Below are 13,097 nucleotides of genomic sequence, written 5' to 3' on the forward strand. Positions count from 1 at the left end.
GAACAAAAAAAAAACATAATATGAGATAACGTTATAAAGACAATGTTAGAAGAATTGATCAAGAATAAAGTTGAAACATTACAAAGAGTATTTATAATTTTACAAGCAGGAAAAACGCAAGTCAAATGCAAAAAAAGGAATTTGATAAGAATGTCAGACTATTTATAAGATAAAGTCAGATAATTACTCGTAAGTCAATATTTTACAAACTGAAAAATAAATGTGTTTAATGGGGAAAAAAGACATACTTTATATAATGATTCTTTTTTGTGAACTTTACAAAAAAAGAATCATATAATTAGAAAAAGTCCAACTTCAAGAAAAAAAATGTTTTGGAAAAAAAGTTATTTTTCCACAAAAACTGCCAAAGGGGTTTGGCATTGAAGTGATTTAAAATACAATGAAATAAAATGGTAAAACTCAGAAAAAATATATTTGAACAATTTTTCCATTAATTGAGTCTGAGTATTGTTAGAATAGGGTCATTATTTGTCAAAGTTTTCTTTATGGGAATAAAACAAAACGGCAAACTTACTTGAAAAAGACATCTTACAAGCGGGAATATGACGAGGATATGTTACATAATGAGTGTGAAGCGGTGTCAAATTAGGCTGGTTTGTGTCATTTCTGGCCCAAAAAATTGTTGTACAGCAAGTCTATAATTTCTAGCTATAAAAACCATGTTGTCGCACCCTCATCAGGAATGATGTGTGTCAGCTTGTATATGTATAGACAGTGTGTGTGTGAGGGAGAGACCGAGATAGTGTGTGTGGTTGTGTGTCTTTCCATTTACACAGATGTATTTATTTGCATTATGAACTCCCAAATCTGCCACCCTGTCCCTTGAGGACACTGTCCCAACGCTCATGTACCACATGGGCCATCACACTCTCCACCCTATTGGCTGTGAATGTGCGTGTGAGAGGCTCACACACCCTTCCTGTGACACACACAAACACACACCTCCCTGCTCACTAATGAAAACTCTTAGTACAGTGAGTTTCTTCTGACAGGAGCTCGTGTGGAGACTTCTCGGCGTACTTCAAAATGTGTGATTCTTCTTTTCCACGTTGGAAACATCTTAAAAGATGGCACTTCCTTATCTAGTCTTGCAACATGGAAGCAGGCATCCTAAGGTATTTATTCCTACTTCCTTATTGTGTGCGTTCTAGTTCTTTTGTCATGTTCCAGGTTCAGCTTATAAGGTAGTTTGATATAAAAAAAAAATACTTACCAAAAAGCAGTCAGATGTAGAGTAGAACCTTCCATGTCGATGTAACGCTTGCTTGTTGGCGACTTCATAACTTCCTATAGAAAATAATGTCTTGTATGAATTCATTTGTTCCAGAGTATTCACAAGAACTTTATTACCTCGACAATAACTGCTTTTAAGTCACATTTTAACATGCCCAACTTTAAAACACAGTTAAATAAAACTAAATTTAAGTAAATCTACTCACCCGTTGAAGCTAAAAAATTAAACAAAAATACATTTTAAACATAGAAGATGCCAAGCTGACATGTACAGTATACTGTGAGCAGTACTGTCATCTATAGCAGTGGTTCTCAACCTTTTTTCAGTGATGTACCCCCTTTGAACATTTTTTTTTTAATTCAAGTACCCCATAATCAGAACAAAGCATTTTTGGTTGAAAAAAAAAAAAAAAAGAGTAAAATACAGCACTCTGTCATCAGATTCTGATTTATTGAATTGTATAATAGTGCAAAATATTGAAGTGAAGTGAATTATATTTATATAGCGCTTTTCTCCAGTGACTCAAAGCGCTTTACATAGTGAAACCCAATATCTAAGTTACATTTAAACCAGTGTGGGTGGCACTGGGAGCAGGTGAAATGTGAAGTGAAGTGAAATATATTTATATAGCGCTTTTCTCCAGTGACTTACATAGTGGGTAAAGTATCTTGCCCAAGGACACAACGGCAGTGACTAGGATGGCGAAAGCGGGAATCGAACCTGCAACCCTCAAGTTGCTGGCACGGCCACTCTACCAACCGAGCTATGCCGCCCCTAATTTTTAGTTGGCTTTCTTGAACTATTTGGAAAAAAAGATATAGAAATAACTAAAAACTTGTTGAAAAATAAACAAGTGATTCAATTATAAATAAAGATTTCTACACATAGAAGTAATCATCTACTTAAAGTGCCCTCTTTGGGGATTGTAATAGAGATCCATCTGGATTCATGAACTTAATTCTAAACATTTCTTCACAAAAAAAGAAATCTTTAACATCAATATTTATGGAACATGTCTACATAAAATCTAGCTGTCAACACTGAATATTGCATTGTTGCATTTCTTTTCACAGTTTATGAACTTACATTCATATTTTGTTGAAGTATTATTCTATAAATATATTTATAAAGGACTTTTGAATTGTTGCTATTTTTAGAATATTTTTTAAAAATCTCACGTACCCCTTGGCATACCTTCAAGTACCCCCAGGGGTACGTGTACCCCCATTTGAAAACCACTGATCTATAGTATCTAGAACTCTTAAAAAAAACAACTAAACAAAGAAAGAGCGTATTGCATGATACCTCTTAGAACATTGGAGGCATATTTTTCCAAATTAAATTTGTAAAAGCATTTTCTGTCAGATTTTCGTTTTTATCAAAACACTTTTTTTGTTTTGGCTTTAAAAAATTTAGATACTATCGGAGAGTGATGATATGCCCGATAAATTAAGTCATTATCTGATGTTATCAAGATAATTGCCGAATTTCAATCAATCAATCAATGTTTACTTATATAGCCCTAAATCACTAGTGTCTCAAAGGGCTGCACAAACTACTATGACATCCTCGATAGGCCCACATACAATTGACCACTAAATGGTAACACCCGAAAAAGTTTTTCAACTTGTTTAAATCAGGGTCCATGGTACAAATATATATTATCAGCATAATAGTCATCATACAAGTTAATCAGAGTATATACATTGAATTATTTACAATCCGGTGGGGGGGTTAGGTTAGGTTGCGACAATGGGTGTACCAGTAGGTAAGGTTCTATTTTTGCCTCATTCCTGTGAGAATACTGCGTGAAACAGAAGCATTAATGACTCAGACTAGGACCAGGACTAGCTGCAGTGTGCTAAAACAAGCACCAAGTACCCTAGATAGGCATAAAATACTGCATCATCTCCTTTTTGAACTGATCAGGTTTTACCAGGTCTGTAGCGCATTCTTTACTCACACTTTAGGTGAAGGATAAGGAAAAAGTAACAAAGAACGACTGTATCATGTAAAGCAATACGGTAAAAAAAACAAAAAAAACATACGATACAAGGACTGTGAATCTTTGGGCACCACAGGATTTAATTTGATTCAAGGGGGTAACAATTCAATAGAGAATTGATTTTTGATTCAAAATCAATACTTTTTAATAACATTGGGTGCCAGTTCTATGATTAACTACATTCCTCCATAAAACAAACAGCTGTGATACATTTCTATATTACTTAAAGGAAAACTGGTTTTGTTTAAAAGAAATCTGTGCAAACATTCAATAAAGTCAATACAAATAAGGCAACAAGAGAAGTGTACAACATTTCACTTTTCTAAAGTAAATCTGTACTGCAGATAGGGGCATTTAAATAAATAAATGATAAATGGGTTGTACTTGTATAGCGCTTTTCTACCTTCAAGGTACTCAAAGCACTTTGACACTACTTCCACATTTACCCATTCACACACACATTCACACACTGATGGAGGGAGCTGCCATGCAAGGCGCCAGCCAGCAACCATCAGGAGCAAGGGTGAAGTGTCTTGCTCAGGACACAACGGACGTGACGAGGTTGGTTCTAGGTGGGATTTGAACCAGTGTCCCTCGGGTTGCGCACGGTCACTCTCCCACTGCGCCACACCGTCCCTTACATCAACAAAATGTTTTGCCTGAGTGGCTGGACAGGACAGACAAATAAATATATGTATATATACCATATGTATATAAAATATGTATATGTGTATGTATGTATATATATTAGGGGTGTGGGAAAAAATCGATTTGAATACGAATCGAATGCGTTTTTTAAAAATCGATTTTTTTTTTAAATGAATTTTTTTTTAATTATTATTTTTTATCAATCCAACAAACCACTACACAGCAATACCATAACAATGCAATCCAAGTCCAAAACCAAACCTGAGCAAGCAACACTCAGAACAGCAATAAACAGAGCAATTGAGAGGAGACACAAACACGACACACAACAAACCAAAAGTAGTGAAACAAAAATGAATATTAACAACAGTATCGATATTAGTTATAATTTCAGCATAGCAATGATTAAAAATCCCATAATGACATTATCATTAGACATTTATAAAAATAAAAAAAAGAACAATAGTGTCACAGTGGCTTACACTTGCATCGCATCTCACAAGCTTGACAACACACTGTGTCCAATATTTTCGCAAAGATAAAATAAGTCATATTTTTGGTTCGTTTAATAGTTAAAACAAAGGGGCGGCGTGGCACAGTGGGAGAGTGGCCGTGCGCAACCCGAGGGCCCCTGGTTCAAATCCCACCTAGTACCAACTTCGTCACGTCCGTTGTGTCCTGAGCAAGACACTTCACTCTTGCTCCTGATGGGTGCTGGTTGGCGCCTTGCATGGCAGCTCCCTCCATCAGTGTGTGAATGTGTGTGTGAATGGGTAAATGTGGAAGTAGTGTCAAAGCGCTTTGAGTACCTTGAAGGTAGAAAAGCGCTATACAAGTACAACCCATTTATTTATCATTTACATTATTGCAATCAGTTGATAGAACATTGTCCTTTAAAAATATTAAAGCTTTTTAAAAAAAAAAATCTACTACTCTTCTTGCATGTCAGCAGACTGGGGTGGATCCTGCTGAAATCCTTGAATGAATACAGAATCGTTTTGAATCGGAAAAATATCGTTTTTGAATCGAGAATCGAATCTAATCGAAAAAATCGATATATTATCGAATCGTGACCCCAAGAATCGATATTGAATCGACTCGTGGGACACCCAAAGATTCACAGCCCTATTATTTATATATATATATATATATATATATATATATATATATATATATGTATATGTGTGTGTGTGTGTGTGTGTGTGTATGTATGTATGTATGTATGTATATACATACACACACAATTTTTTTTAATCGATTAAGAATCAATACAAACTAGAATCGCATTTCAAATAAAATATATGTTTTTTTTATATATTAATGTTTATATACTAATTTAGTTTATCAGCTCATTTAAGATTAGCTACATACTGTATAGTGCCGCTTTTCCACTGCACAGTACCGGCTCCGTGCGGTTCTACTTGGCTCTGTTTGGTGCAAATAGTCTAGTTCCTATTTAAAATTTGCACCAGTAAGAACTGCGCTAACCGCGCCTCATTGTTCAGTCAAAACGAGACATGGAAATAATGTGGAAATCTCGATTTAAAAAGTTAATTGGTTCTTGAACAGGGTTGGTGATTAGAAAAGTTTGTATACTGAAGTGAATTTCCCCATAAGAAAACAATGAATTGTCAAATTACTAAACATGGATGATTGGTTCCAAATCCACTTTACCTTGTCATTGAATTATAAATGGAGGGCGAGGTGGCAGTGTAGACGATGCTGTGGATACTTCCTGAATGTTTCATATCGCTCGTCCATTGCTTTTTTTGGACTAGTACGTATTAAACTCGCAAAACTATAAAGATACTGTAAAAAGGCTAAAAAGCACACAAAGTAGCACCGTGCACAGCAGCTAACGACAGCACTGCTGAGCTGACAATGCGCACCCAAGATCGATCAGCTCGCCCACAATGGGCTGTGCACAAAATGATTGAATGAAAGGTTCGTATACTGAGACAAGGTTCATACAACAAACTAAATTTTCCTTCAGTCTGGTTTGTGAATCCAAAAGTTTGTACAATTAGGGGTTCATAAACTGAGATACCACTGCAACAACAGATTAAAGCGAGGGTTTGCTGTGTTTACTTGATGTAAAGAAACACAACCAAGAGAAGACTTAGGTGAGATAAAATAGAGTGCTGTGGCGTATATAATACTGCAACGTTACAAGCTAAGGCACAAGTGAGGGTTAGCGTGTGAGGATATTTGACATTTTGAGATTTTATCCAAGAGGAAATTCAGGGCAGTGAGAACACGTGAGTGCTACAGCACAGTGGAGACATTGGAGTGTAATACTGCTGTGCCCAGAGCTGAGTCACAACAGGGTATTGTTTGTTAGCATGTGTGATGATATTTGTCGTTTGGAGATTTTATCCAGAGCTGAGTCACAGCAACAGTTTGAGCCAGGGGTCCCCAAACTACGGCCTGGAGTCCGGAAACGCGTCCAAAATCTGGCCTGCGGGAAGTCCCAAGTTTTAAAAAAAATACAATAATTATTTTATTTTCATTTTATTTATTTATTTGTTTTTTTAAATATTTCCTTTCTAATCCATTGAACTGTTGTTACCTGTTGTGTCTCGTAGCCACTCAGTAAAATCATATTGTTCTAAAATGCATTTTCCCATCGATAACGTGACATCATCAGCGGCAAGTGCACGCTCGCACGCTGTTTCAGCTAGTTAGCGCGCGAGGAATATATATATATATATATATATATATATATATATATATATATATATATATATATATATATATATATATATATATATATATATATATATATATATATATATATATATATATATATACACACAAACAGTAGCAACATGGTGGTTAACGTTTTGGAGACTTGTGTATGCATGTGTGTATATATACAGTTGTGATCAAAATTATTCAACCCCCACACAATTTTGGTGTTTTAGCAAGTTGGACATTTATTCCGTATTTTGTTTGTAGTCATATCAAATAAAGATGTGTCACATAGACAAATGCAACTTAAATTGGAACACTGTATTTTACAAAATACCAAAAAAAGGACATATTTCTTAATATCTCATTGACAAAATGATTCAACCCCCTAGTTACATGCATCTTTAGTACTTAGTAGAACACCCTTTGGCAGTAATTACATCCTTCAAACGTGATACATAACCGGACACAAGCTTCTTGCAACGATCTACAGGTATTTTAGCACATTCCTCTTGAGCAAAGGCCTCCAGTTCATTCATATTCTTGGGCTTGCGTGCTGCAACTGTCTTCTTCAAGTCCCACCACAGGTTTTCTATAGGATTTAGGTCTGGCGACTGTGAAGGCCACTCCAGAGTCTTCCAGCCGTTCTTCTGTAACCACTCTGATGTTGATTTGGAGGTATGCTTGGGATCGTTGTCCTGTTGGAAGGTCCAACGTCTCCCAAGCCTCAGCTTCGTCACTGACTTCATGACATTTGCAGCTCATATATCCTAGTAAGAAATATAATTCATAATACCTTGAACGCGCTGGAGATTCCCGGTACCTGAGGCAGAGAAACAGCCCCAGAGCATGATCGACCCCCCACCATGCTTAACAGTAGGCAAGGTGTTCTTCTCTTTGAAAGCTTCATTTTTTCTCCTCCAGACATAACGTTGATTCATAGGCCCAAAGAGTTCCAGTTTTGTCTCATCACTCCATAGAAAAGTTTCCCAAAACCATTGGGGTTTGTCCAGATCATTTTTGGCATACTGGTGTCTATTTTTCTTGTGCCTGGTAGTCAGAAGTGGGGTGCGCCTGGGAGTTCTGGCATGGAGGCCTTCATCTCATAGTGCGCGCCTTATTGTCTGGGACGAAACCTGCGTTCCCCCCTCTGCAATGTTCTGTTGTAGTTCCTCAGCTGTTACCCGGGGGGGGGGGGGGGGAACAGCTGAGGACAGCAGTTGCACACAGCATCCTCTTTCTACCACGCTCAGGTAGTTTTTCCACTGTGCCTTTAGCTTTAAACTAGCGAATTATGCTCCCAACTGTGTCTCTTGGAATGTGTAATGTCTTTGCTATTTTCTTATATCCATATCCTTTCTTATGAAGAAAAATTACCTCCTCTCTTGACTTCTTTGACCACTCCCTGGACTTCACTATGTTGCAAATACACCAATGACCATCTACAAGAAGCTGAGCGTCACAGTCTTTTTCAATCAGTTTAATTGTTGCTCGTTATGGTTCTAATCACATCTACAGATGTTTTCAACACCTGATTAAAAATACCTTATTCAAATTCTGTTCTTAAGAGTTATGATCTTCAAGGGGTTGAATAATTTTGTCAATGAGATTTTAAGAGAAATGACACTGTTTGGTATGTTACAAAATATAATGTTGTAATTCAAGTTTCATTTGTCTATTTAATGCATCTTTATTTGATATGACCATAAACAAAATACGGAATAAATGTCCTACTTGCTAAAACACCAGAATTGTGTGGGGGTTGAATAATTTTAATCACAACTGTGTGTGTGTGTGTGTGTGTATATGTATATATATATATATATATATATATATATTCTACCGTTTGTCCCTTTTGGGGTCGCAAGAAGTCGCTGGAGCCTATCTCAGCTGCATTCGGGCAGTAGCGGGGTACACCCTTGACAAGTCGCCATCTTATCACAGTATGTATATATATATATATATATATATATATATATATACATACATACAGCCCGGCACCCGGCCAAATTGTTTTAACCCAATGCAGCCCCGAGTCGAAAAGTTTTGGGACCCCTGGTTTAAGCTAACATTAGCATGTGTGATAATATTTGTCTTTTAAAAATGTATCCAAAAAGAGACTGCGGGGAGTGATTAAAAAAGGGAGCGGGGAAGTGAGGTGGAGACTGTGGATTATAATATTTCAGCATCCAAAGCTACGGGACAACAACGAGCTAAAGCTAAGCTTAGAATGTGGGTAAATTGCTATTTTGGACTTTATCCAAGAGGAGACTGAGGGCAGTGATCAGTGAGGGTAAAAAAAAGAAGCGTTGCAGTAAAGCGGAGACTAAAGTATGTATTACTGCAGCGACCAAAGCTGAGGCACAACAACAGGTTAAAGCTTAACTTAGGGTGTGTGATGACATTTGTCGTATTGGAGTTCACTCAAGAGGAGACTGAGGCCAGTAGTAAAAAAGGGAGCACTGCAGCAATGTGCAGTCTGTGCAGTATATAATACTCCCACATCCAGAGTTTAGGCCTTGCAACAAGGTCGTCATTTATAGCATGTGTGATATTTTTTATTAGAAAGTTCATGTAAGAGGAGGCTTAGGGCAGTAAAATGACGTAGCAGTGCAGCAAAGTGGAAACTGTGGCGTATATAATACTCCTACATCCACAGCTAAGGCTTTGCAATAAGGTCAAGTTAATGTTAGCATGTGTGATTTTTGTCGTATGGATTTAATCTAAGAGGAGACTGAGGGCAATGAGATGACGGAACACTGCCGCCAGGTGGAGACTGGAGTTTTGAGCTAACACAAAGCAATAGATTTAAGCTAATGTTAGTGTAAATGTGTCCAATGAGTGTCTAGCAGTGGTTTATTATTGGCTAAGACAAAGTGGAAAAAAGGGTTTCTTTATGTTGTTTCTTAAAGGGCAACTTCATTTTTGGGGGAATTTTGCCTTTAGTTCACAATCATTATGAAAGACATAACAAAATATGGATTTTTTAAAAATAAATTCTAAATATTAAATACACTTAAATAAAAGTCCGCTTACAGTGGAGCCAATGGGAGCACCACTATTCCACCGATAAAATCCGATAAGTAACCATTCAAAAAGCGCTAACAATACTCAATTTACATTTCGTGACTTGGATATTAACCAAATATTGGCGATATTGTTATTATAAACTCTAACGCTGACAAACTATTTATAACGGCGACGTGATCACTTATGTGCTTCTGTACGTCTACATCATCTGTACGTCTGCTGTTTCCTCGCTTCCCTGCTCCCTGTAAATTTATTGTATTACATAAATCATGCATCTCACTTGAAAAGTAGATAACTCAGAATATAATCCAACAAATCTAAAATGGGAATATGTGAACATCTAGCAGTCTGCATCCTACTGACAGCAAACCTTGTACAGTGGTGTTTTAACATGTTTGTTGGCTCTCATAAAGTTTGCCATGAGCAGAAATCAGTGATGAAGAAAAAAAAAGCAATCGTGATGCGTTTAAAAAAAAAATTAATGCACTGCGTATGCCTAATTGGTCGAAATACGTAAATATTAAATGTTATCATAAATGTGCCCCTTACTACATTACATACAGTATATACTTACATCATGTATATGAAACCTTAAGGAAGGTGTTTTTTTAGGGACTCTATAGGCAGAATTGAACGGCTCCAATAGGCTTCATTGCAAGCGGACTTTTGATCAAATTTATTTCATATTTAGAATGCATAAACAAAAATCCATCTGTCGTCTTATAATGATTGTGAATGATAGACAACATTTCCAAAAAAGTGCAGTTCCCCTTTAAATCCTACAGTGCAGTATTCTCTGATCAGATTTTAGTCGCACTCCTTTCAATGCTACTGCTGCAAAATGCACCATGTGCCCAAAGATTACGCCCAATAATTGCATTCTAACTGGGCTTAAAAGTATAAACTCATAGCTGGACCACTGGGCGAGTAGGAATGAACCTCTGAACCTGGGATTTACAGGAGGCCAGGAGCCACGGTTAATCTTAATCCTAAAAGTGGCGCAATTACAATACAGGAGTATTCTTTTGATGAAAGGGTCAGACTGGAGTTATTCAGTCTAGAAAGGAGCACAAGTGAAAGCTGTAAAAGGTAAAGTACGACATGCGAGACCACAGGTAACTCAGGTATTACTTGCTGTTTAGCATTCAAGGCGGCAAAAGAATGAAGAAACCATAAAAACTAACATTGTTTTAGTGCTTACACCATCACACTTGCTGCTGGATGTCAGCCCACCTTTCTTGACCTCAGCAGGGTGGGGGGCCATTTCTTTAAGTGTTATTAGTTTTAACTCCACAGCCAGTAGACCTGGCAGGAGGGTTTTTTGAAAAACGAGAGGAAATGCCTCTTTCGAGCAGCGTTTCCTGCAGGAAGCTCGCAGAAGTGCGATCTAAACTGGGAAAAGTGATGAAAAGGACATGAACAGGAACCCCAGACATTTCCCATGAGGGCTTCATTGTTCTTCAGACACCATTAATATTTGAAAAGTGGGTCACTGTGGGCTTCATTTCATAACATAGATGCAGAAAAAACTGAATAATTTTTATATAGGTAGTTCCATCCATTTGAACACTAACTCCAATGCAGGGCAGCAACATTTTATCTGTATTTGTTGTAAGAATAAAACACTGAAAAGAATACAAAATAAATGGTCATTAGGAAAGAAAAAAACAATTTCTGTGTTTTCTAGACTATAGCCTGCACCAGTATATAAGCCGCAACCAAAAATACTATAAGGCTATAAGCTGCATATATATTTGATGCAAAATTTGTTATTTACACAGAATTTTAAAAATGTTTTTATTTACATATGTTTTTGTTTCCAAACGGTGTATGTGACACGACTGTAAAAGAAGGCTAATCAAACAAAACAGAAGTCACCGTCATGGACCCACTAGCTGCGGAAGATAGCTCTCCAATCAAATAAACAAACTGAACAACTCCCTGGAGATGTCTTTATGAATTCACTCAGGAATTTGTGAAACTGGAACAATACAAACAGAATGCGATTGTAAGTTAATATTACTAACATAGACACTGTGTTAGTGTTAACATGTTAGCATATTAGCTAATGCTAACAATGCTAGCTTCCTTACATTACGATAGCACTTACAAAAATGCATGGAAAGATTCCAACAGACATCACAGATGGGATGGTTTAGTAAGTAGGAACTGTTTTAGTTATAGTGTAAATCTTACAAATGTTGTTTGGAGTGATACATGATCAATTAATATAAGTAGAAACACTATGGACGATTAGAGGAGGGAACGACACTTGTACTTACGGTTCAACGCTTTATTTAAACAGCAGAAAACACGAGGCATTGGCCTAACAGCACCTACAGCGAGCTAACTCGTCCAAAAGCGCGAACAATAACACAGATTTCAGTGTCTTTGCATGTGTTTAATGAAAACTATTTATATTTCCATCAGCAAAGAAAAAATCTGAAATTAGACGCACCGTTTTATAGGGCCGCAGGGTCCAAAGCACAGGAAAAAAGTAGTCGCTTATGGTCCGGAAGTTAAGAGTATTAAGATATATGAATCTGAGGTGTAAACCTAAAAAAAAATGTTTAAATGTTAATATGCCAACAATTAGCATGCGTCAAGTATTAAAATATCTAACTCTGAAGTATATATCTGCAAAAATTGTTTAAAAAGTTAACATGCCAACACCAGCATGCTCACAATTAGCATGTGTCAAGTACCAAAATATCTCACTGAGGAGTAAACCTGCAAAAATAGGTTAAAATGATAACAAACTGCAGGGAAGCTCATGCCCAAATCAATGAACCTTATGAATTGGCGCTTTGGCATTGTTTAACACAAGTGTCCAATATTGTAACATTTACAAGATATACAAGTCCAAAAAGATTAAAATCATCATCGGTTGCCTTAAACAGTTCAAACTTTGTCTGAGGTCTACTTATTGCATATGGTCATGAAAACATGATCTCTAAAGATGGCCTAAGATTATATAAATAGTGTGCTCTCGTCACTTTGACAGACAATGTCCAGACATACGATGCTTCACATCGCCTTGCTCGCATGAACGCAGATGTCTCAGCCACACGTAGCTGAGTCACAGCCTACACCGTACTAGTTACAACTCATGTTTCAACCACATGTCGGTGCAGAGACGGGGAAAGCTGGTGCAAATGCCTGCGGCCATAGATGCAAGCTGGTGCAGCTTTGCTGCATTTGCAGCCTATGTGTAGATGTGGGAGCTGTTTGTCAACTGTACAAATTATAGTTTAAGTGCAACAAACACCTAATTTTTGTGTGTGTGTGATTGCAGAATGTGATTCTGCTATGGACAATCTAAAGGCTTCCAATATATGAACTGTATTGAAAATATGATTATACGAAAAAAAAAGTTGTACAGTAATATAATTGGAATAAGGTCATATTTATTTTATGTATTTTCTATTCTGTCTTTAGATATCCTGTAAAGCGTCTTGATGGAATATT

At 36.9% G+C, this 13,097-nt stretch overlaps 1 protein-coding gene across 1 annotated transcript in view; it reads left to right on the forward strand.

Annotated features, from left to right (window-relative positions):
- The first annotated feature begins 983 nt into the window (after positions 1–983).
- The window catches only part of gpr156 (G protein-coupled receptor 156), a 28,383-nt gene continuing 16,269 nt past the window's right edge, over positions 984–13,097 (forward strand). Inside the window, exon 1 of the mRNA XM_061879161.1 lies at positions 984–1,136. The gene's annotated coding sequence lies outside the window, so the exon portion shown is untranslated. The remainder of the gene's footprint in view (positions 1,137–13,097) is intronic.

This window comes from Nerophis ophidion, linkage group LG19, assembly GCF_033978795.1.
Source record: "Nerophis ophidion isolate RoL-2023_Sa linkage group LG19, RoL_Noph_v1.0, whole genome shotgun sequence".
NCBI classification, from domain to species: Eukaryota; Metazoa; Chordata; class Actinopteri; order Syngnathiformes; family Syngnathidae; genus Nerophis; species Nerophis ophidion.